The 22,055-nt window shown below is 41.7% G+C and overlaps 2 long non-coding RNA genes across 4 annotated transcripts in view; one reads left to right on the top strand and one right to left on the bottom strand.

The window, feature by feature from the left end:
* Nucleotides 1-19,526, bottom strand: part of LOC136300334 (uncharacterized) — a 32,644-nt gene extending 13,118 nt beyond the window's left edge. Inside the window, exons 1-4 of one of the 3 annotated variants that reach the window (XR_010723670.1) lie at nucleotides 19,337-19,526; nucleotides 18,597-18,632; nucleotides 14,227-14,456; nucleotides 1,274-2,180 (exon numbers count right to left, since the gene is read on the bottom strand). This is a non-coding gene — a long non-coding RNA (uncharacterized lncRNA). Of the gene's footprint in view, nucleotides 1-1,273; nucleotides 2,181-14,226; nucleotides 14,457-18,596; nucleotides 18,633-19,336 lie in introns of those variants that run through there. The other 2 variants (XR_010723671.1, XR_010723672.1) reach the window with 2 other exon arrangements.
* Nucleotides 19,527-19,698: 172 nt separating this feature from the next.
* LOC136300328 (uncharacterized) lies at nucleotides 19,699-20,850 on the top strand. Its single transcript, XR_010723666.1, has 2 exons — nucleotides 19,699-19,778; nucleotides 20,369-20,850. It is a non-coding gene; the product is annotated as an uncharacterized lncRNA (long non-coding RNA).
* Nucleotides 20,851-22,055: the final 1,205 nt, after the last annotated feature.

Raw genomic sequence — 22,055 nt, 5'->3', positions numbered from 1 at the left:
TTGATCCTGGAGCTGTGCTTGCAGGGCTCTATTGATTCAGGACAAAAATAGGTCTCTGGCTGGGCACCGTGGCTTTCCATGGATATCTGCTCATCAGCAAGCCAAAGCAAACTGTACTAACGGTGAAAAAACACCATGCTGAGGAATCAGACAACACCAAGCTTGGAAACGACTGCAGCCTCAGGGACAGTAGAGGCAAGTGCATTTAGAGAATACTCTCAGGATAGCAGCTCTGACTCTCTCCTTGTCTACTCATTACTTTAAATTCAATAAAATAAGAAAATTGTGTACGCAGGACACGCAAAGAAGAACCTGCCAACCTGCAGAAGAGCTCAGCACAGGACAAGTCATTAATGATTCTTTTTGTACAGCCCAGCATCACTTGACTGCTGGTGATTGCCTGGCTTTAGTTGCAATTGCAAGGACAGACTTTTCTGTAGTACTCTCCAGAGTTAAGCAGTCTGAAGTGTGGGATCTCCCCCAGACTTTCATCTTATTACACCAGTGCTACTTGCCATAATCTGGCACTGGCTTTAAATCACTGACGTGGTGGTTTGACTTCGATCCCTCCCCCAGGAAGCTCCCACCTTGTTCCCATCTCTTTGTCAAAGCAATGCCCTGCACTTTCTCCTCCAACTCAGTGCTCAGCCAGTGCCTGAGCTTGGTCCTAAGAATGCTGTGCTGTTAAAGACATTATCATTCAAATTAAAGATATCCCCCAAGCTATCTGCAGGTAATTACTTCTGACCCTACAGCATTCCCTGCTCCATCCATCTTTTCATCCCCAGAATCACCAGTAAGGCTCTGGAATCAGCCGCATCCTCTCAAATGGCAACATGCAGAAGCTGAGCAAAAACCCCAGGCATTTTTCTTTTCTTTTTTTAGGAATAGGACTATGAATGCTGAACCTTGCAACATTTCAAGTTAGGTAACTATTTTACCTCTAATAGTATTTTTGATTCTTGTACTTAATCATTGTATAGATTTCATGAGTGTTCCACAGCTGGACAAAGTGCTGTGGGATTTTTCAGTATTAAAACTGTGTGAGATACAATTTCCTTCTACACCCTTGTCTCTTTATTAATCCATCAAAATGAAGCAATGCAGTATCTGATCTAAGTTTAGCTGCTCTCAAAACCCTTCTCTAGAAGACATTAATCACACTTAGATGCCCTCTCTGTAAAATCCATGGGCTCTTCCCTTCTCTCCAGGAGTGGTAATGCATCACTTACAGGAGTGAAATAAAAAGCATTCCCTGATAAGACTTAAATAGGATGGAATTTTCCAGAAGTGGAAAAAAGCTTTCTTCCAAAAACCCCTCAATGTATAAATAAAAGCAATTTTTAATATCTAGAGCAGCTTTCAACAGAAAGTTGTGGAATACAGAATTCATAATTTCCACATTGTGCTTGAAAATCTTTCAGCAAAGCAACAGAATTTAGAAAGAGAGGTTAAGTATTTCTCATAATGAAATTTAAATCAAACAAGAGTCTTGGTTTTGGGCAAAGATGAAGAAAAGTAGAGTCTTCCTTGAGTGACAGAATGCACTGAATGAACTTCCCAGAAAATCAGATGGCACTGCCATTCCCTGTAAAGTGGAATATTCTATTATAGAATCACTCAATGGTTTGGGTTGGAAGGGACTTTAAAGATCATCTAGTTCCAAGCCCCTGCCATGGACAGGGACGCCATTCTCCAGATGACATTACTCAGGGCCCCATCCAACCCAGCCCTGAACACTTCCTGGGATGGGCAGTCTACAACCTCTCTGGGTAATAATTAAAAAATCCCCTCCTCAAATGAAAACTGCAAGGTTATAAATGCGTCTCATTATCTACAGAGGATCTCAGGCCAAACCCCAGTGTTCCACCCCCCTACCAAAGGCAGCTGGTTAAAATCCAAACCCAGACTCACAAGCTGAGCGGGTTTTAATGGCCAGTCTGGCACTTGACATCACCTTGGAACACAAGCATCCTCCAATTAATGCAAGCTCTTCTGCAGAAGGAGTTTAAAGCAGAACTATTTCATATGCATTATCTCATTCTGTCCCAATAATCCTGATGATGCTCCGTCATGTCATCCAAGTAAGGAATCCCGCAGCACTGCTGAGTCTCAGCGGTGACTGGGCTCTGGTAGCACTTTGAGACCGAGTCTAGAATTGCACCCCTGCTGTGCTACTCCTGTAGAATGGAACAAAAGACAGATTTGGGCCAAAGAAATTATCATCCAAGTACTCTAATTCCTATTTTGCATTTGTGGGAAGTGATTCACTTGTAATCACTCAGTAAGTTAACAACACAAAGTGGGATTCGGCCAAGAATGGTGCTTAATTCACCAGGGCTTGCAAGATATTGTGAGATCCTGTAATAAGGAATTTCTAAGGAGGACAAGAGATTAAAGCAGAAGCTTTGAGACTGTCAAAATGCAACAGTTGCCATTTGCTTCCACACAGCTCTACTTGGGAAACAGCTCCTGAGCCAGAGCTGAAATGGCTCACACAGTGCAGTTTTTTCAAAAGCCATTAGAGCCTTAGAAATCCCATCGTGGTTATTTCACATGACTGGAAAACTTCCATGCCAGAAAAACATTCTGCTCACCAGCCTGAGGTAGGGGAGGCTCCTCTGTAATTGGGCTGGTGACCAGTTCTTCTTAAGGAAAGACTTTTACTTTGTTATTTGAAATTGCTTCCTTGAGGGTGAGGAGAATATTTATCATGTGAGCAGCCCGGTCAGAAAGCAAATGCACAGCAATGCAGTAGCAGATCAGAGGGGAGTTTTCCATCCAGCTTTCACAGACCACTGATTGAATAGCTGTGGGGAAAGCAGCTATGGATTTTTTACTATTTTTAAAAGCTCTGTTAAAGAGAGATAAAAAATACATTGAAGAGGTGTCAGGGGTACCTACAGATTTTTCTTCCATTTTAATTTCCTTCCAAAAAGAATACAGTTATCTTCATGGTACAGAAAGAAAGGTTGTGCCCCTATTTATAAAGTTGTTTACAAGATTCTACTTTAAATGTACATTCGCTCCCACTTCCAACATCACCTACAGTCAAGGAAGTTTCAAGAAGTTCTATGTTCATTGAAATCGCTTATCATGGTGATATCACATCCAGATGCAGATCAAAATTGACACCTGTCATGATTCAGCTCTTATATTGTACACTTAAATCACGTTTAGCCATTCGTGCCCCCCTAAAAAAAAAAGGCAGCAAGAGTGTGAATAAAATTAAAGAGCTGCTAAGCTCCCACCAGCCTGCAATGTGCCCTAAGCTTAAAAGAAATAAACTAAATCTGCTCCTTTCCTTATTTTCTCAGTTCAGTAGGGTTCTTGCATGGAGCTCATGAATGAAAGAACCAAAACAGTGAAAAGAAGTTGCAAAACTTGGAAATCCAGATAATACTGAAGCCTCGAGAGATTCCTCTAAGTTTGGATTAGCTCCCAAACTCCTAGGTGCTTATTTTAATTCAAGCATGATGAGCTTATTCTTTTTTCTCACACTGCTCCCTCATCAGTAAATGTCTCTCAATCTCTTCATTTTCAAATGACGTTATGAGGTAAAGAATCAGATCCTTTAAGTTCAACCTGTTGTGATGTCTTGTGTGTGTGTGTGTATCTATATGCATATGTATACATAAATTACATATCCCTCGTGCAGCTCCAGCCCACAGTTTCTCAGCAATTCATTCAGATCATGTAAAGTTCGGGGGGAAATGGGTTCATCGTGCATTTCCAGTCAGCTCATTCATCCCCCGAGCCTGCCCCGGAGCAGAGGTGTGACAGGAGCTGAGGCTGCAGCCATCCCCGGGTCCTGCAGCACTAGATGGCACCCGAGCATTCAGCTCTTCAGAGCCTGTACAGCCTCTGCTCACCCTCTTCTCCAAACACAGGCACCTGAACTTCAGTCGGGTCAAGAACGGGGATTTTTAATTCTTTACGTGGGAGCGTGTCTTAGAAAACACCGTAACACAGTAGTAATATATAGTAATTTATATCACTATATATACTAATACTACTAGTACTAATATAGTAGTGCTACACTGCAAATACAAAAATTAAGATACTCTTCTGTTCTACACGGGCAAAGTATTAGTTATTTTACATTAAAAAAAAAAGAATTAGAAATGAGCAAGTAGTTTCATTCACTGCCAGCAATTTATAAACAGCCTTTAGTTTACAGGGAAAATATTATGCTGACATGTTTCTTTACTTGGTGCCACTAACCAGTCAAGAAAAAGTTGTGATTAATTTCTGAAAATCTGATTGCCTCTGTAAACACTGGACAAGTCAACAGAGTCGATGGCATGCAAAGATTTAGCTGCCCTGAATCAACAAGATCTTTGTGTGTTCTGCCAAACAAATTGGCATGTACCTATTTCCAGAGCTGCTGGGATGCAAGGAGGCTCTGTTATCTCTAGACAGCACACTGATAAGGAAATCCAGCCTTCAAGCAATTAAATGATATGGTCAAAACCACAGAGGAAATCTGTGTCAGAGCTAGGAAATGAAGTTATTCCAGGTCAGTGATTTACCCAGGAATTAAGAACTTGCCCAGAAGTCCTCACATCCAACTGGAAAGAGGCAAATTCCCTTCAGGACTCATACAGAGCATCCAAGGATTTGAATTACAGTAGCTGGTTCTGAACAGGATGCCATGATCCACCTGCAGACCATCCCATCCACCCAGTGCTCTCCTTTCCTGGAGCAATGACTAAACAGGGTGCTCTATCCACTCTCTGATTTATTGCCATGAACTTTATGAAGGTAAAGAAAAGGCAATACCGAGACAACAAACACATTTTAGGTACGTTCCATATCACTGAAAGAAGAAAGGATCACAGCAGACAAACAAAAAGCTCTTCTATGGCGGTATTTTGAAAAGCAAGACCAGTAGAAAAAGGATGGCTTAGGAAACTGAGAAAATTGAAGGAAAAGGTTATACAAGCAAAAAGCAAATGTGCTATGGTTTGATTTAAAATAATAAAGAGGTCTAGGCATAGCTAAAGTTTAAATCAAACAACTGAAACTGATTTTACAAACCCTTGTAAGTTACACCAGGGCACATGAGGTCAGAATTGGACCCAAAGTGCCCAATCTCTCACCATATCAACAAGTTAGCAGGTGGTCAAGACAGTCCAGCTGGAGAATGGGCTCAAATGTTCAGTGAGCTAATACACACTAATCTTTCACTTCTGCAGACCTGGATTCAAAACCTCAGATCATAAACTAAAATTAGTCTGCTGGTTTCATTCTGTTCCCCACTGGTTCCCAGCACAGAACCACCATAAAAAGTGTCATGACTGGCAATCCCTGAGACAGCCCCAGCTCTGGAAGAGCAGGAAATGTTGTAAGTTAGGACTGAAGCACATTGGCACAGCTGTGTTTGGAATTTTATACTCTCTACCCACACTATGCTTGCCAAAGCCAAATGGTTTTTTCTCCTTGATTTCTGCAAGTGTCACATTTATGCTAAAAAAAATAAAGCAAGGAAAGAAAAGAACTGCAGAATGAATCACTGCAATCACTGATTCACACTGTGCATCTGTGGTAAAGGCAGTGGTACTGCATGGGATATAAATCTGCACAGAGTTTGTTTACAATAAGTAGATGTGGTTTGGTTATTTTTGGTTGTTTTGGATTCTTTTGCTTTAGCATAGTAAATACCTTCTTTTTGTCCCATAATAACGGTGCAGACTGCTAGACTGGGTTTGTAACTTTTGAACTCAACTAAGTCAAACCACTGTAAAGACACAAGATGCTCCCCCACAAGTGACTGTCCCAGCTCAACTGACTAATGGCCCCACCTGGAAGCATGCTTCAATTAATTAACATGAAATATTCATAGTTACCCACGACTGTACGAACTCCAGCCTCACAAACCAAACATAATCAGCCACAGGTCAATAAGTCAAAAACACATCTACTCCTAGGTCCAAGATAACATCAGGTATTCACACTGGATCCCAGATTCAATAGTTGGAATCTGAAGGAAGGACTCCTGAACTATGCCCCATCCCTCTCAAACATTTTATTATTGAGAAAGGTTTTTTGTAGGTAAAATTTTCTTTCAAAAAGTTGAATCATGCAACTCCCAGCAAAGCTGGCAGTGAAAAACAAGGTCTTCAGTAACACAGGAGGATTACAGAAATATGAACAGCTTTGGACAGGAACAGTATCTTTGAGATGGCAATAAGGGAACACACTAGACTGAGTTAAACGGAAATAAGGACTCAAAAGATTTAGGATCCTAAGGACAATGAAAATTCTGTTTGACAACTGTGGGCCATAAACCACATGGCTTCACCAAGCACAGCATGAAATGGGACTGACTGGAATTAACCAAAGCAGAACCATCACTTGCCAGCAAAAAGCACCAACACCAGATAACAGAAGGAGCAGGAATTGCTGTTAATCCCAGGAAAGCCTTTTCCCTTTTTGCCAAAGCAGCCCTTCTTTCTCCCCAAGAGCAATTCTCGCTCCGAGGCCAAGGTGGTGCTCAAATATAGTAACAACCACCTCTCCTAGCAACCACCTGCTCCAACTCCACCCCTCCCCGCGTCCTCCAGAGGGGCAAGAACCAAGAAAAACTCCTCTTTACCTCTCCAGAGGAGGACTTTGACTTGGTACAAAGGAGCTCATCCACACAGCTACAAATGTAAAAATGTGCACAGGCAAATCCAGATTGAAAATTCCTCGTTCCATGAATTTATCCACTTACCCAGAGACCACATTTCTTAAACACTCATCAATCACCTTCTTTGTCTGAGCTGCACTTTGAGAATAGCTTCTATTTAAGATTTGTCAGCTTCTGGATTAACATGGCAACCACTCCAACTGCATTTTGGGTCCTCACACACCTGGTTTGGGTCTGTACATCCATCACCAGAGTTGGTTCCAAACACAACAATAAGGAACCTGAAATGTCCCTCCCTTTAGCGTGTGAATACACCGAGCAGTCCTTGCTAAGGGGATGGACTTCACTGGTTTTTCTATCTTGTAGGCTCAATGCCTCTAAAAACTCCTTCCTCAGGAAGGGGAAAGCTCAAGGCGGATAGCAAAACTGCAGAGCAGAAAGACAGTTCTATTTCCACAGCAACAAACCCCAAGGAATAAATAATTAATACAACCTGAAACCGGCCACAGAGTCAAGATGTTTCAGCTGTGCATTTGCAACAGGCTCACTCTGCTCCCATTGCTCATAGAAAACATGGAGATCAAAGTATGCTCTCTGTGGTTTGAGCAGCTTGGGCAGTGGAAGGTGATTCTCAGTGGCCCAATCTAAGTGGGCATGAGAACACTTGGGTTCTCAAATGTTTGCAAGGCAAAAGTCAAGAGATTTTTTTTTTTTTTTTTAATAAAACTTGCAATGACAAAAATGGTCAATCCCCTTCTCCAAAGTTCTGGTTTTTGTTTCACGTTCCCAGTTGCTACTGATGTTGGTACAACACACAAAAAAGCAACAAAGCCTCCAAGGGCAGAGGCCAGGGAGTCGAGCTGATTTCCTAAATAGACAATACAACAAAAACCTCACATAAAGAGCCCTGAATATACACAACACAGCCAAAGTCAAAAGCCAGAGACTCATATTTATAAAAATTATTTTAGTTTATATGGCAGGAAACCCTTCCTGGTAGCAGCTCCCTCCTCAGCCACCTCGGTGCAGAACAGTTTGAGCTGAGCAGTTTTTGGCTAATTCACACCGCTCCACCTCACGTGCTTACACAGGTGGGAGCTGCCAAACCTGGCGCTTTTGCAGGCAGCTGTGGCAGGGGGAAAAAAAAAATATCCTCAGACTACAGCCCAAAAGCAAAGTAAGGAAGAAAGGAAAAAATCAATTGACTTCTGCTACCAAGTAAAAACTTTACAGCTGTTTTAAAAGGTACTGAGCTACCAATTTGCGTTTCTATCACACCAGTTATTAGGCACTCCTGGCTTTCGTGACCATTTTCTGCTCCAACCATTTGTGTAATACAAAAGGAACACAGGGCAAGCACATGTTTAATTAGAAATGCTGTTTGCCCAGCATTCAGAGGAAGTTACAGAATGGTATGTTTCACCATAATGATATTTAATCTAATGAGATTTTAAAATGTCTTTAAAAGAGGCTTTGTCTCCTGTACATGATACAAACATGGTGTTCATGGCAATTACAGGTATTCACACAATAAAGCAGCCACCAAGAAACTAAAACAGAGACACACAAACAAATCAGCGCAGGGTGAATGAACCTGGGTTATGAACATTTAGGGTGCATCACCTGTGCTGTGGGAACATCATGTAAATGTTTTCATCCCATGGTAAATTACAAGTAGCTGACCCTTACTCGAAGAGCTGTTGAAAGAATTTCTGCTCCTTTGCCAGCACGTCCTGTGGCTTTGAGCAGATGTGGTCAGAGAGTGCATGAGACCGAGCCCTGGCAAGAACTACAAATCAAGATACAGCCATTAAATACTAAGCAAATACCAGCCCTGCTTAAAACACTGTAAATGCCATCACAGGCTTCAGTGAAAACACAATTTTGCTTGCTCTTTCTGGGTTTGTTTCTTAGAAACTACCTGTTCAAAACGCTCAAAGAAGCAACCTGGCCCTTGATTTAACATTTTGGTGGTAAGAACAGACATTTTAGCTCTGGTCTGACAGTGCTTCAACTCACATTGCTCCTTTACAAACATCTTTACACGTGGGGACATTATCTGGCAGCTCATGAGGACCTCTGGTCCATAGGATTTGCTTCTTTAACAGCAACAAACACACACATAGCTCAAAAGGGAAAGTCAGGAGCAGGTTGTGTGGACACAGAGGCATGGATGACTTCCCAGGAGGCTTCAGGGAATTTTGACATACAATATAAAGAACTATAACGAGCAAGAGAATTATCTGAATCTTCCCAGATTACCCAATAAAGGGTTTTCCCTCATACATGTAACATTTTGGATAATAGCAGTAGCACTTAAAAGAATGAAGAATTCCTTCTGTAAGCTTGGGATTGTGTCTAATAAACCCAAATACAAAGGATCAGGAACAATCCATCTCATTACTCAACCAGAATATTATTACCTACTACTGACCCAAGAACTGAGCTGAAATTTGGAAATTTGAGTTATTGCAGTTAGAATGGAAAACACTTGAACTTCCACATCTATGATTTCACATTTCAAAGTAAGTGTCAGATATTCCCTTTATCTTCTCAGGAGCAGGTTATGGCGACATTAGGCCTCGTGTCCTTCAAAACACAGCAATTTATCAAGAAATGCAACCCCCAAAAAACAAATCACCTATAAATCACCCCCTGATCTGAGCCACATCATTAAAGCCTTTAATGCCTGAATGTGTCTGGCATTTCTATAAAGATGTTAGCCATAATAGAATGCCAGTTCATTAATTCATTTGCATAGCTACAAAGGCTTTTTTAAAAAAAATTCCAGGAATTCATTTTTAAAAAACAGTTCAGGTTTTGGATGGGCACAAGTCTCCAGTTAGTGCCTGTATCTAATGCCAATCTGACAACTCAGATTTGGAACTTATCTTCTCACGTGTCATAAGCTGGGTAAGGATCAGTTGCTAAAAGACAAAATTGCACAAAAATAGTTTCCAAGTTTCATTCCCCTCGTTAAAGACAATTTCATTTAACTTCTCCAGTAAACGATTAGGAATCACTAATGAATTCAATGGCCTCCTGAGGGCACCTTTGGTCTCCCTTTCCTGATCTTGCTCTGGAAGTCCAAAGGACCTGGTGTGACTCTGTCCAGCCATTCAACTGAGATGTTATAAATCTGAATCAAATAAATGAAGTCACTTTTGCATTATTTGGACATGGTCACTTTGGCCTGTCCCCTTTGGAAATCCCTCCATTACCAAGAAGGTAACGTTACCCTTTGCCATGGCTGAGCTCTCTCTGAGGAGCCACAGGGAGACTGGAAGCTCAGATCACAAGGCACCCCCTGGAACTGAGTGAGCTGGGGCAGCCCCAGCACTGAAACTGTGTTAATTCTCCTGCCCCACACAAGAGTTCAACCACAGGCAGTGTCCTTCAACAACCTCGTGGATGTGTAGGTGACACCAGAAACGAGGGACGAGACACCTTCATCTAGGGAAAAACTGCTTTATCATTCTGTACAGCCCATGTCCTCCCATTCCATAGTAGGTCTTAATCCTCCAGGATTTGGACTTTCTGGGAGCCTTGTTTTAATTTCACAATGTAAAGAATTACAGGGGCAGAGACCATGTCTTATTTATTGCTTTTATGAGTCATTCAGTTCATTTCTGGATGCCTGACAGATAATAATGTGTTTGATTGCATCATGCGGTACACAGGTCTGGAGGACCTGGGGAAAGGCTGCCCTGCCCATCCATGACAGGTTGGGATCTCTGTTCCCAGGACATAACTTGATCAAATTTCCTTGGCTGGGCACATGCTCCAGAAGGAGGGCTGTCCTCAGCTACTGACCACTGCCACGTCCCTCAGGAGAAAAGGGGATCCAGAGCTCCTCCCCGGGCTGCTCAGCCTGAACACCATGTCCCCAGGCCTGGCCAAAAGCATCCCAGCCCTGCAGAACCCTCTGCACCCGACTCAGCTTCACTCCATGGAAAAATCAATAACGGAGAACAAAATTTTAGCAAAAGTATTATTTTTTTTAAGTGCTTGAGAAAGGGAGCATCTCTTTAGCTGTCAGCTCAATTATTCTCTTAAGAATTAATTTGTTGATGTTTCCACAGCTCCAGCTTTCCAAAGCCCACACAAGTGGGGTGGGAGAAAAAAAAAAAGGGGGGGAAAGGTTTTGTTTTGTTTTATTGAGAGATCAATTAGAGTAGGGCTCAACAACTGGGAAATATGGAGTGTATAAGGACTACTGCAAAGTGACAACCATTAACATGTTATTCTACAGAACCCTTAGATACTGGGAATATTTTCCAGCTGAAATCCATCCAAGTTTTCTTCTATCCAATGCTCCATGTTTAGTCCAGGAACATTAACGATGAAAATCTAGACAGCATTACACAGTGTGAACTATTAGATGCACACTGATGATACTTGGTTTTATATTGCCTTTGGCTGAGCCAGTCCATAGAATTTAAATGAGCTGAATTCTGGCCTGCATCTGCTGTTGAATGAGTAAACAGTAAATCAAACCTAAGACTTCATTACAGAGTTGAAAGTCTGTTTTCCTCCAGACCTGTGTACCACATGATGCAATCAAACACATTATTATCTGTCAGGCATCCAAAAATGAACTAAATGACTCATAAAAGTAATAAATAAGACATGGTCTCTGCCCCTGTAATTCTTTACATTGTAAAATTAAAACAAGGCTCCCAGAAAGTCCAAATCCTGGAGGATTAAGACCTACTATGGAATGGGAGGACATGGGCTGTACAGAATGATAAAGCAGTTTTTCCCTAGATGAAGGTGTCTCTCGTGCCTCATTTTTAGCGTCACCTACACATCCACGAGGTTGTTGTAGGACACTCCTGAGTGCAGGTGTGTCTGCTGGATTTGTCAGTCCAGAGGCACTGCCAGCAAATGGTGCTGAATCCCCCCCCGACTGCTGCTCGTTCACAAATGACTCAACACAGTCAAACTTCTAAAGCTTTAAAACACCAAAATCGCAGCTCAGTGCAGCAACAACCAAAAATCCCAGCCTCAGAGTGTACTCAGCAGGCGTCCACCCCTCTGAGTTACAAGCCAGCCTAATAAAATCTTGGCTCAGGAAGAAGGGGGAGAATCCTCCTGTACCCCAGCAAGCCCAGCCCAGGCAGCAGCTGCTCCCGAGAGCTTTTGCAGAGGCAGAGGGGTTTCAATGACACATTTACACATCCAACATGGCTGGACATGTCCAAGACCGTACACAGGATAAAAAAATTGAATAATTACAGAAATCTCCATCATACTTATTCACATTTTGCAATTAGATCCTAATTATATTTCAAATACCTATTATATTTCAAATATACATCAATTATTTCTCTTTATTAGAAACGTAGCGTAGTCATAACAAAAATGCTTCTGCATTTTGTTAATGAAGACTTGCTAAAATTACCTACTTTTAACTGTAATTAAAACTTTTACGTTATTTGGTCAACACCAGGCACAAAGCTCCAAATTTCTGCTTTGGTTATGACAGCCAAGGAGTCCTACAGTGACAGTGGAAACTGAGCCTGCTGGCAGTGACTTTTTTTTAATGAAATTAGACCTTCAGAACCTGACAAGTGTATTGAATGTTGAATGGCTCATGGTACCAATGAAGAGTATTGATAACGCCTTTGAAACAGAATCAGATAAAATTTTGCACTGCATTTTATGAACCCTGGAATTTTCACTGCTGCCAAATCATTTTTATATGGATAGGCATTTTTAAACATTGGTTCTCAGACAGCTTTAAACATTCTTCATCCAGGGCTCAAATGAGGAATGAGAACTGTTTGAATTTCTATCTTCCTTCTATTTTTCAAATGCTGCCACACCCTTCCCCTGCGGTAACCCACCTGAAACCTTTGCTTGGGACAAAAGCTGAGGTCCTGATGCATTTTCCACCATCATGCAGGTGTGCCTATAACAGGTGCTAGTCTTTTGTGATTCCACAGCCAGAGTTACTATAATCTATCCACAGGCATAAATTCTCCAAAATGCTGGGCTTGAATACACTTACCTTAAGAATACACAACATTATAAAAGGACAGTTTTAAAGTAAAAGGTGCCCACCAAGCTTAGAGCAAATAGATGCATTTTTTTAATGTCAAGAAGACTTGATAAAGCTTGAGTGGTTTTGATGGATTTTCTTTATCAAACAGATTTTCCTTAATGGATGTAGAAATTCCCCAAATCACAAAGTACCAAATCAACACTTTCAGACTAGCAAACAGAAATAAGGAATAAACTTTCTCATAAGACACTGGGATCTTGATTGATAGAACATTATTTCAATATATACCTAGTAACAAAAATTTTACTCGGACTGTTGCCAAGGTATTTGTCACTAGAAGTAAAACTCAGAAGGAAAAGTATGCAGCAGTTTTCCTTTCAGATCCAATAACCACAAGGCCAGTCTGCTCTGGGACAAGAGACACCTTATTCCATTAGCAGTCCACAAAACTTCTGCAGAATCAGGCCCTGAGTATTCTCTGTCACCAGGTGTCTTCTTCAAAATTTTTATTTTAAAGTACTATTCCACACTGCTGGGCCCAGTGGTTCAAACTGATGGAATAAAAGTAATCATATAAAATACAGCAAATACAAATATTCACTGTGTTTTCACCTAAGTGATCTACGTTCATTGGCCCATAGTGGGCCAATGCTTTAAGGCCCCCAAAGGTGACTGGATTTGTGCTCCCTCTTGGGTAACTTACACTGAATCCAACCACTCTAACACTGAATGAATCCAGAAGGCAAAGAACACCCAACACTGGCACTGAGCAGGTCCTCAGCCAAGAGACAAACCCACACAATGAAAAGCGTGCAGAGGATTTCAAGCACGTAAAGGCACGTGTAAGTGTGTTTACACATTATTTTAATCAAGCCTCTGAGTGCCCTGTTTAGGAGTGGGCATGGTTTATTACATGAGGTGGTGTAAAAATGCACAGACCTTGGCTGGCGGAGGTTGAGAGCAGCACTAAGTGCCCATAGACTCGGCCTGCCTTGAGAAATCAGTTCTTGCTGTAAAATACCAGACCTTAGCACATTCTGGAGAATGACATCACCCAAAGCAGCCTGCCAAAAATGTTCCTTTCACATTTCTCCAACGAGAAGATTTCCTTTCACCACTCTTTTTAATTTTTTTTTTTTAATTAGTCAATCGTTCTAAAACCTGAACGCTCTAAGTATTTCCAGGCCTATAGATGAGCAGCTTTTAACACAAGCAAGTGACTATGCCTCTTAAAAATGTTGTGTGTAAATGTATCTTTTCTCCTGGTTCTTTTCAGCAGATTTATATTTTCAACCATGCTGAGTTAAAATAATGCAAGTTGCTGCAATTACCATCCTGAAATGACATTTTTTGCTTTAGATTTATCCCTATTCCACTGAAGAATGAAATGACTCCTTATGAAATTATGTCTGCCTGCTTAGTGAGCTGTAGGCAACCCTACTGGAAACACTGAACGTGAACAATAAGATAAATCAGGCAAACCAGAATATTTCTGCATTTTCAAGAAAGCTTTTGAAAGGTGACAAGTGCAAATAATGCATTCCACTCCTCCAAATAGTGTAAAAAAACAACAAAAACCACTAACCTGCAGAAATGATGGTTCTTTACACTGAAATAGCCAAGATAAGCTCTTCCCTTTTGCAGTCCTGATGAAGGTTTTGCATTTTACCTTGGTGATATGCCACAGCTGAAGTACACAGGAGTTTTCATCCAGTGCTCATTAGTCTCAGGTGTTATTCCTTTTCCTGTCAGTGTTATCAAGTTGACATCCAGCTCCTCACTGCAGAAACTGAGTCTTCATTGCTGGGTTTGAACCTAAATAAGATAATTCCATTTTAGCTTGTGCTGTAAACATTGGGATCATTTCCCTTCTGACAAAAGGGGACAAACTGCAGCATGTTCAAGGTCGGTGTATAAATGAAAAGCTCTCTATACAACCCAAGGGCATTTCTTTGGTGCAAAGGAATGTTCTGTATTCATGTTTTGGAGCTCTTGTTATTAAACAAATGAAGAAAAATACTGCTGAAATTCAGATGCTTTTTTTTTTTTTTTTTACAGAAGCTGAACTAGTCCTAAATGTGAAGCACTTTGTCTGGTACAGAAAATAAAGCACATTTGAGACAAGAATCCAGTGTTATCAAGGGGGAAGACAGGAGGATTCAGCACAATTTTCTGATGTAATAAGAATGCTAGAATGTCTTCAAAATTTTGTCACCAAAATTGTCATACTTCACATAAACATTTATATGTTCTACAGGTACATGGTATCTTTTAAAGACACACCTGTGGAGGAAACGCTATTCTTTGGCTCTTTTTTTTTTTTTAGTGCTTCCACAACAATTTTTTAACTATAGATTGATAACTTTAGAAAAAAGTAGGGCAGACAATGAATGCAGGTGGTTTGATTTGCTTGTAAAGTTACTCATAGCTAATGTTCTCCAAGAGCAGGCTGCAGTGCTTATGTAAGAAACATTAAAATAAATTACTTCTTAGATCTTTTTTGTTAGTTAGTCTAGGCCATAGTAAATTAAGAATTTGTGCTGAACTGTCATCCATAACCACATTTTAATGTAAATTTCAAGAAGCTTCCAGAGTTATTTTGGATTATAAGTGAAGGAGAACGAGGTTTTAAGCCTAATTTCATGATTCACAGCTCTTCCTTCTGCACCCAGTTACAGTTCCTCTGGGGATGCTTTTTACTGCCTGGCCTCAGATGACTGAGAAAAGGCTGATACCATCCAAGTCATTCTGCTTCCTTGGGACAAGAAAAGACTGCATGAATTCTCATGTTCAAATACACTGATCTCAGGATGGCTCAGTGATGTGAATGGAGACCTAAACAGTAATAAAATGAACTCTTGTTTGCTCTGTTAGCTCAGCAATTCCGGGCATCAGAGGATCCATTTAGATTAAGTGTGTTTATACAATGAAAGGTATTTTTTAAATGCAGAAGGGGAGGAAAAAAAAACCACCCCGACACATGGCCCTGTTGCACAGAGAATGGGAGATTGATTCAGCTGTGTATGTGATAAAATATTCTTTTGAAGTTAAAGTACTTTTATTTACAGTGGCTTTACCTGCAGATTGTAGTCCCCTTTCTGCAGAGGGCATCACTGCAAAGTGAGATTGAAGACAAACTTTACAAATTCCCCATTTTGTGGCATTAAGAGTAGAAAACAGAAGAACTTTCCCCTTCAGTGCTTGTCAGGGCTGCGCTGGATGCTCGGGTTACACATAATCCCCCAGCTTCGAGGGACAATTAGCACCACAATCTCTAGAAAAGCTTTCAGCTCCAAACAGGTGCCTGGCCATTGTGTTCAGGTTTAAATCTAAATCTGGCAGAGGGAATGTCCCACCTCCTGCCACCCCTCCCCTCCGAAGCAACTCTTATTACAGTCCAGTCAGAGCAGCTCCACTCTCATTTTCTCCAAAAAAGACCAAACATGACTTTCACCCCTTTGTCTGAGTGCTTTTTTCCCTTTATCTTCCTTCATCTCTCTGACTGAGACATCTGAAGGCAGGAAGTGGAATTTATTGGTTGCATTCTCTGAGTCTACTACTTCCCTCCTGACTGGTGAAAATAGGAGCAAATCCTTTGAGAGCTATATAATTATATTGACAAAAATCAGAAAGTCCTTTCCTCTCTCTGGGCGGTTTCAGAAATTAGAGTCCAGAAAAATGCACCAGTACATCAGCCTAACACTAATATTGTACTTGCATTAAGGTGTGAATTATAGATATGAAGGGGGGGTTTTTTGTAATATTGTACATTATAAAATCTTCTTCCCAATCAAAAATCATATTCTTTATTTTTTTTTAATCTTTCAGAACATCTCCACAAGGCAGGAATGGCGAAGTGCCTCTCACAACTCCAACTTGTACAGTAAGTAAAACAACACTGAACGCTTCTCAGAAATATTCTCTTTTTTCCAATGTAGAGGCATGCTCTACCAAGAAGAAATATTTATTAGGAAGAATTCCCTCCTTAGTAGTCAGTCAAGCTTTTCTGATCCAGTAACAAATACTTTCTGGCAAAATAAGCAATCTAGAGCCCCGCATTACTCAAGGGAGGCCGACTGCCTCGTGAATTAATCACTTACAATGAATAAAAAGAAAATCGTTATGGGAGATATCAAAAGATGCGGTAAAACACAATGGCACTTAAAAGAATAAGAAATCTTGACATTTGATCTGACTTGTTTCCATATGGAGACAAGATTGATAATACAAACCAGATATTCCTTTGGCACAATTCAGATTATAAACTCAAGTCTCCACAACACAATGAGAAAACAGTGAGTGGATTAATCATGCACAATTTCCAGTTTGCTTTTTTCTCTGCCCCGTGTGGAGTCCTGTTGCCGTCACCTTTCTGGGCCATGCTCATGACTCTTCTGGTTCTTCTGCTCCTCCTGCGGGCAGACCCCAGGGGCTCACAGCCTGTACCTGGCAATCAGTCCCCAGGGAACTCAGCATCCTAAATGGTGTGTTGGACTTGCTAAGCCTTTAATAGCAGTTTTTATTTTTATTTTCCTCCATCGATCTAAATTTAGTAATGACTAATTCTTAATTATGCATCTCCCTCCTCCCTTGGATCTGAAGCCTCCCCTGGGTCAGAAGTGCTGAAGACCATGAAAAGGAAGGTCACAAATACCAATTTTCACATACAACTGAAGTCACACATCACCTATCCTAGCAGCCACTCTCTCATGGCCAGAACATGGAAACAGCTCCCAGTTATGCTGTAACATCCTTCCATTCTTTTAGGATGGCTACAGAAAGAATTCATCTCCTGAATTGAAGCTGGCAGCTAAAACAATGGCAACCCTGCAAGTCAGGACCTCTGAGTGGGACCTCACCCAAAACCAGAAGAGCAGAGAGGTCTGCTGGGCACAAGGGACAGCTTGAGTACAGCAGATTTGGAAAAGAGGTGCAGATGAGACAAAATGGTCTGAGAAAATTAAATCAAGGCAAGAACAGAGAAAAAAAAAATAATCAATGTTCCTAGCAGTTTGCCATTGGCACAATAAGCTCTGTATTGACATCAGAATATTCCTTTAACTGCAGCAAATCTAGTTTTTACAGCTCTGGCCAGTAGAACTCATAAGCTACAGTTCTGCTAAGTAGCAGAATTAAACTCTTATTAAAAAATTAGTCTCAATTTTAATATATTAAAATTGACTCAGACAGAAATGGCAAAACCACTGCAATGTAAAGAGCTCTTTCCCTTTAATTTCCCTTTAATTGACTCAGTGCAACTACCATGGCTTGCCAGAGGAAAGTCCAGAGTATTTTATTCTATCAATAACATTCTTACCTTTTTTACAAAGCAGCAAATAAGAACTCTCTCCTAAATGTTTCCAACCCACTTTCCCAGAGAGGGGTTTCATGAACAGATGTGGTTGCAGAATGACAAAAAGCTCATCTTGCTCATTCATTTCATTAGGCAGGTGATCAGCAGAACACACACACAGCCAAAACGACAGGATTTGGACTCCCAGCCACGCTGGATTTCATGCCAGTTACAAAGATACGTAGACAACTTGAGGCCATCAGTATGTTTCATGTTTCATTGGAAAATATTCATCATTTTTATGGATTCACAATGACTGTAGAAAATATCTTACACAGAAAGATGAATTTCGCTCTGCTGAATTATTTTATCAGCAGCTTAGGATTCACTGTGAGCCTTAAGGACAAGACAAAATTTAATTGTCCTACTTTACAATAATTGTAATAAAAAGAAAAGACCCTGATTCAATTTATTTACAATCTAAACAAGACTGAAAATAGCCAGGAAACACCAAAGAGGTATTGATAACAATAAAGCCAGAAACCCATTGCAGTTGATTTTTGTTCATGTGAAAACAGAAAGTTCGGTTTATTTTGGGGTGCTTCTAAGGAGCCTCTCCAAAATGTGAAGGAAGCAAAAGCAAGAACATAAGCTTAATTTACCTGGAATATCACTGAACAAATGACAGAGCCATATCTCTAAAAGAGGGACAAAAAAAATAAGGAAGAGACATTAGAAATCAAGACATCAGAAAGAAAAAAAAATAAAATTAGCAAGCACCTGTATGGGGAAAGAAGTGGACAAAGGAGAAAGGGAAGTTTAAGGAGGGAACTGGAAGTGGTGCAAGGATTGCTGGACTTCAGATGGGCAACTGTGCTCACTTCCAGAACTTCAGCTGTTCTGCTGAGGAGAGAGCAGGAGTGATGGATGCATCCCTGTGTGGGATAATTCTGAACTCAGAGAACATATGCTTTGAGTTTAATCCAACTGCAGAGTTCTGGCAAACATGCTGCATTTAGAGAGGCAAATACATCAACTTCAATTTTTTAGCAGCTGTGCTGCCCTTTAATTCCTCACACCCTGAAGTGTACACTTGTACCCCTCTCCCTCACCTCCAAAAAGCAGATCACTTAGAACGGCCCAGCCTTTCTATCTGAAGCCAACTAACAGCTCTTGCCCACTGGAATTTTCTCTGAGATATACTGCGATTTTCCACTTGTTCAGCCCATTTTCTTCTTAATTAAACACACATTGGAGTGTCTTCCTAGGAAGGCTGAGCCATACCAGCAGGAACCAAACCTCCCTAGTTCAGCTGGCAACATCCTCCCTAGAAATCCCAAATTATCCCAGATTCAGAGAGTCTTCTCTCTTTCACAAATTAAGGTTCTCCTCACGGACTCACCAGCTCTCCAAGCTCTGCTCCGTAACTCCAGGCATTTCAGCATTAACTGTACCCAGCGCATCAGATCCAATGAAGTCAGCAGCAGCATGAGACCACCTCAAACTCCACTTCTCCTTCCAGCTCTCAGTAAGGGCTGTACTCACACACCTCAGGTCACGTCCACAACCTCTCTCCAGCAAAGCCGAGCTGCCTTCCAGCACAGGTGAGGAGCAGGAGGCAACATCCAGACCTCTCCTCACAACCAATCAGGCTTTGGCACTCATCAAGCTCATTGCCACCAGGTTTTTTACATTCGCTCCTAATTACAGCAATCCCTCTCTTAAAGCTGCAAACCTTTTCAAGTCAGCAGGGCACCAGGTGCCCGGAGTTAAAGGGGTGATTGCAGTCGGGGCCGGGACAGTCCCCTTGAGGCCAAAGGGCAGAAGGGTGGTGCAAGACAGAGGTAGGAAAGGGAAAAAGTGTTAATTTTGTACCTGTTTTATCCTTCCCCTGGCACCTGGGGACAGGAGGAGCCACACAGAGGGGAGAGGTGCAGAAGGAGGGGGGATGCTTTGGTTTAAGGCCACTGAGGGAATGAGAGGAGCATTTGGCTGAGGCAGCAAATGCACAGGAAGGGTGAACGTGCTCCCCCCGTGGCCCATTGCTCCAGAGCCCCTCTGGGTGCTCACCCCCAGCCCTGCCTGTGCTGTAGGGGGTAGGGAGAAAGATCCCACAGGGAATGGGAAGGGACAATAGCCCAAAGTCTGGGCTCCCCACCACCACACACAACGAGGAGAGAGGCAACCCTGCCTGCTTCCCACTCCTCAGGTTTCCATTTAGCACTTGCCACCAGTTCATACCTTGCTGTGGCAAAGCCCTTCTGTCAGCATGAACTGGCAGTTGGTTATGGAGCGGTTTCCCAGGGCTGGCCTCTTGTATAAAAGCAGTTATTCCCTATATCACACTCAGACTCAGGACAGGAATGAACTGCTGTGCAGGCACCTGTGAATCTCACCTGCAGCCCTGGGGTTTTGTTGGTTTGTTTGTTCTTAGCTGCTGAACTCATCAGAGCCCCCTGGCCACGGCTGGGCGCAGGTCAGCACCGCCGGACTCTGAAGCACAGGTACAACTCATCACCTCCTCATTAGCTCAAAGCGCTCAGCAGTGTCCCACACACCCATCCCTGCCTGAGATGCCTTTGGAGCACAGAAGGATCTCAGCTGAGGCACATCTTGTGAACGCACCACGTTCCTGCACACCCCCAGTGCATGGAGGAAGCTGAGCTGGCACAGGGTGTCGGAAGCGGCCCCGGTGCAGCAGGACAAACAGGCTCCCAGCGCTGCCTCACTGAGACACAAATCCCAATCTTGTTTGTTCAGAAACGACTGCCGCCAAGAAAACCCAGCTCCCTGAAACACAGAAACTCTAATTGTTTATTAAGACCTCGTTTGGCTCCTCTCAAGCTTTGTATTTTGTTTTCATTTGTCAGATCGAGCACTGCTTGGCTGTATACTGAACTACACTATGACCCCTGATTCACTCTTCCACCAATTCTCTTCATATCTCTTAATTGTCTTGAAATAGCCAGACTTCTGCATGGTAATTAGTGTTACTGTGAACTCGGACACTGGAAATCTGAAAGTGATTAGATTTCTGGAGGGCTGAATGAACCAGTGTCTGCCAGTGTAAAGGTAGGTAGTGATCTGAGCACAGAACTGTGAACTGCTGACTCCAAAACCTGCGTCTACCTTGTGATTCCACCTCTGCCCTTCCATCTGCAGAAGGAGAATCTCTCTCTTTATTTACCTGCCTCCCAAGGTTGGGAATAAATTTGGAATATGACATAAATGCTAACACCGTAATTAGCAGGAAAAACTTTCCCTGTTCATCTCAACATATTCAACAACAGATGCCTATCAGAGACTAATCAAAATTTTAAAACATATATTCTGGGCAGAATATTTTTAAAATAGAAAGCATTCAAGATGGAATTGTCTTGACAGTGCCTGCTGTACACAGACTTAGGACAGCTCGTTTTTATTTAAAAAAAAATTAAATTGAAAGCTTCTGGGGCTTGCTTTAGTATTTTCCTGTTATAAATTTAAAAATGTGTTATAAACAAAGAGATAAAAAAGATTTTTTTCTTCGTGCTGGTAGATTAAGACATCATTTGTAATGCCCAGGAGGGGGAAACTTGGGATTTGCTGCTTTTGGATCCAAAGTGTCATGGAGCATTAAGAAGAATCCTGCAAAGCTGCCTGACCTCAGGCTTTGTGGAATTCCCTGTTCCACAGCACAGTGAGGCTACAGACCTGCTCTTCCTTGTAGCAGCATCCTGAAAATGGACCCCACGTGATTTTGGCCCACAGAGGGGGGAAAGGTGGCTGCTGTTTTGATCATCTAATCTTCAGTTATTGGACAGCAAAACACTAATTCACGCCGAGGAAATGAGGATGAACATTTTCTGTAATATACAGACAGGTCACATACAGAGAAGAACAAACCTGAAGCACTCACAAAACTTCCAAGGTGAATTCCAACAAACTTCTGGGGAAACAGAAAATAGCCCTTGATGTTCTCATAGTAAAGGTGAAATTGTCAGATTTAATCAGGATTTCTTTTCTCTGTGCTGTGAGACTGTAGATGCAGGCTGTGAGACAATAAATACTGTACAACAGGGAGAACAAATATTCCATAATGTCCTATTCCAAGAGAATGACATTTCAAGTTTCAGGCTTTT

The sequence above is a fragment of the Chamaea fasciata genome, unplaced genomic scaffold (assembly GCF_029207755.1).
Source record: "Chamaea fasciata isolate MVZ Bird 193981 ecotype frontalis unplaced genomic scaffold, bChaFas1.0.hap1 SCAF_22, whole genome shotgun sequence".
Lineage (NCBI taxonomy): Eukaryota > Metazoa > Chordata > Aves > Passeriformes > Sylviidae > Chamaea > Chamaea fasciata.
The sequence above is the reverse complement of the archived record's forward strand: the minus strand, read 5'-3'. Positions and strand labels throughout refer to the sequence as shown.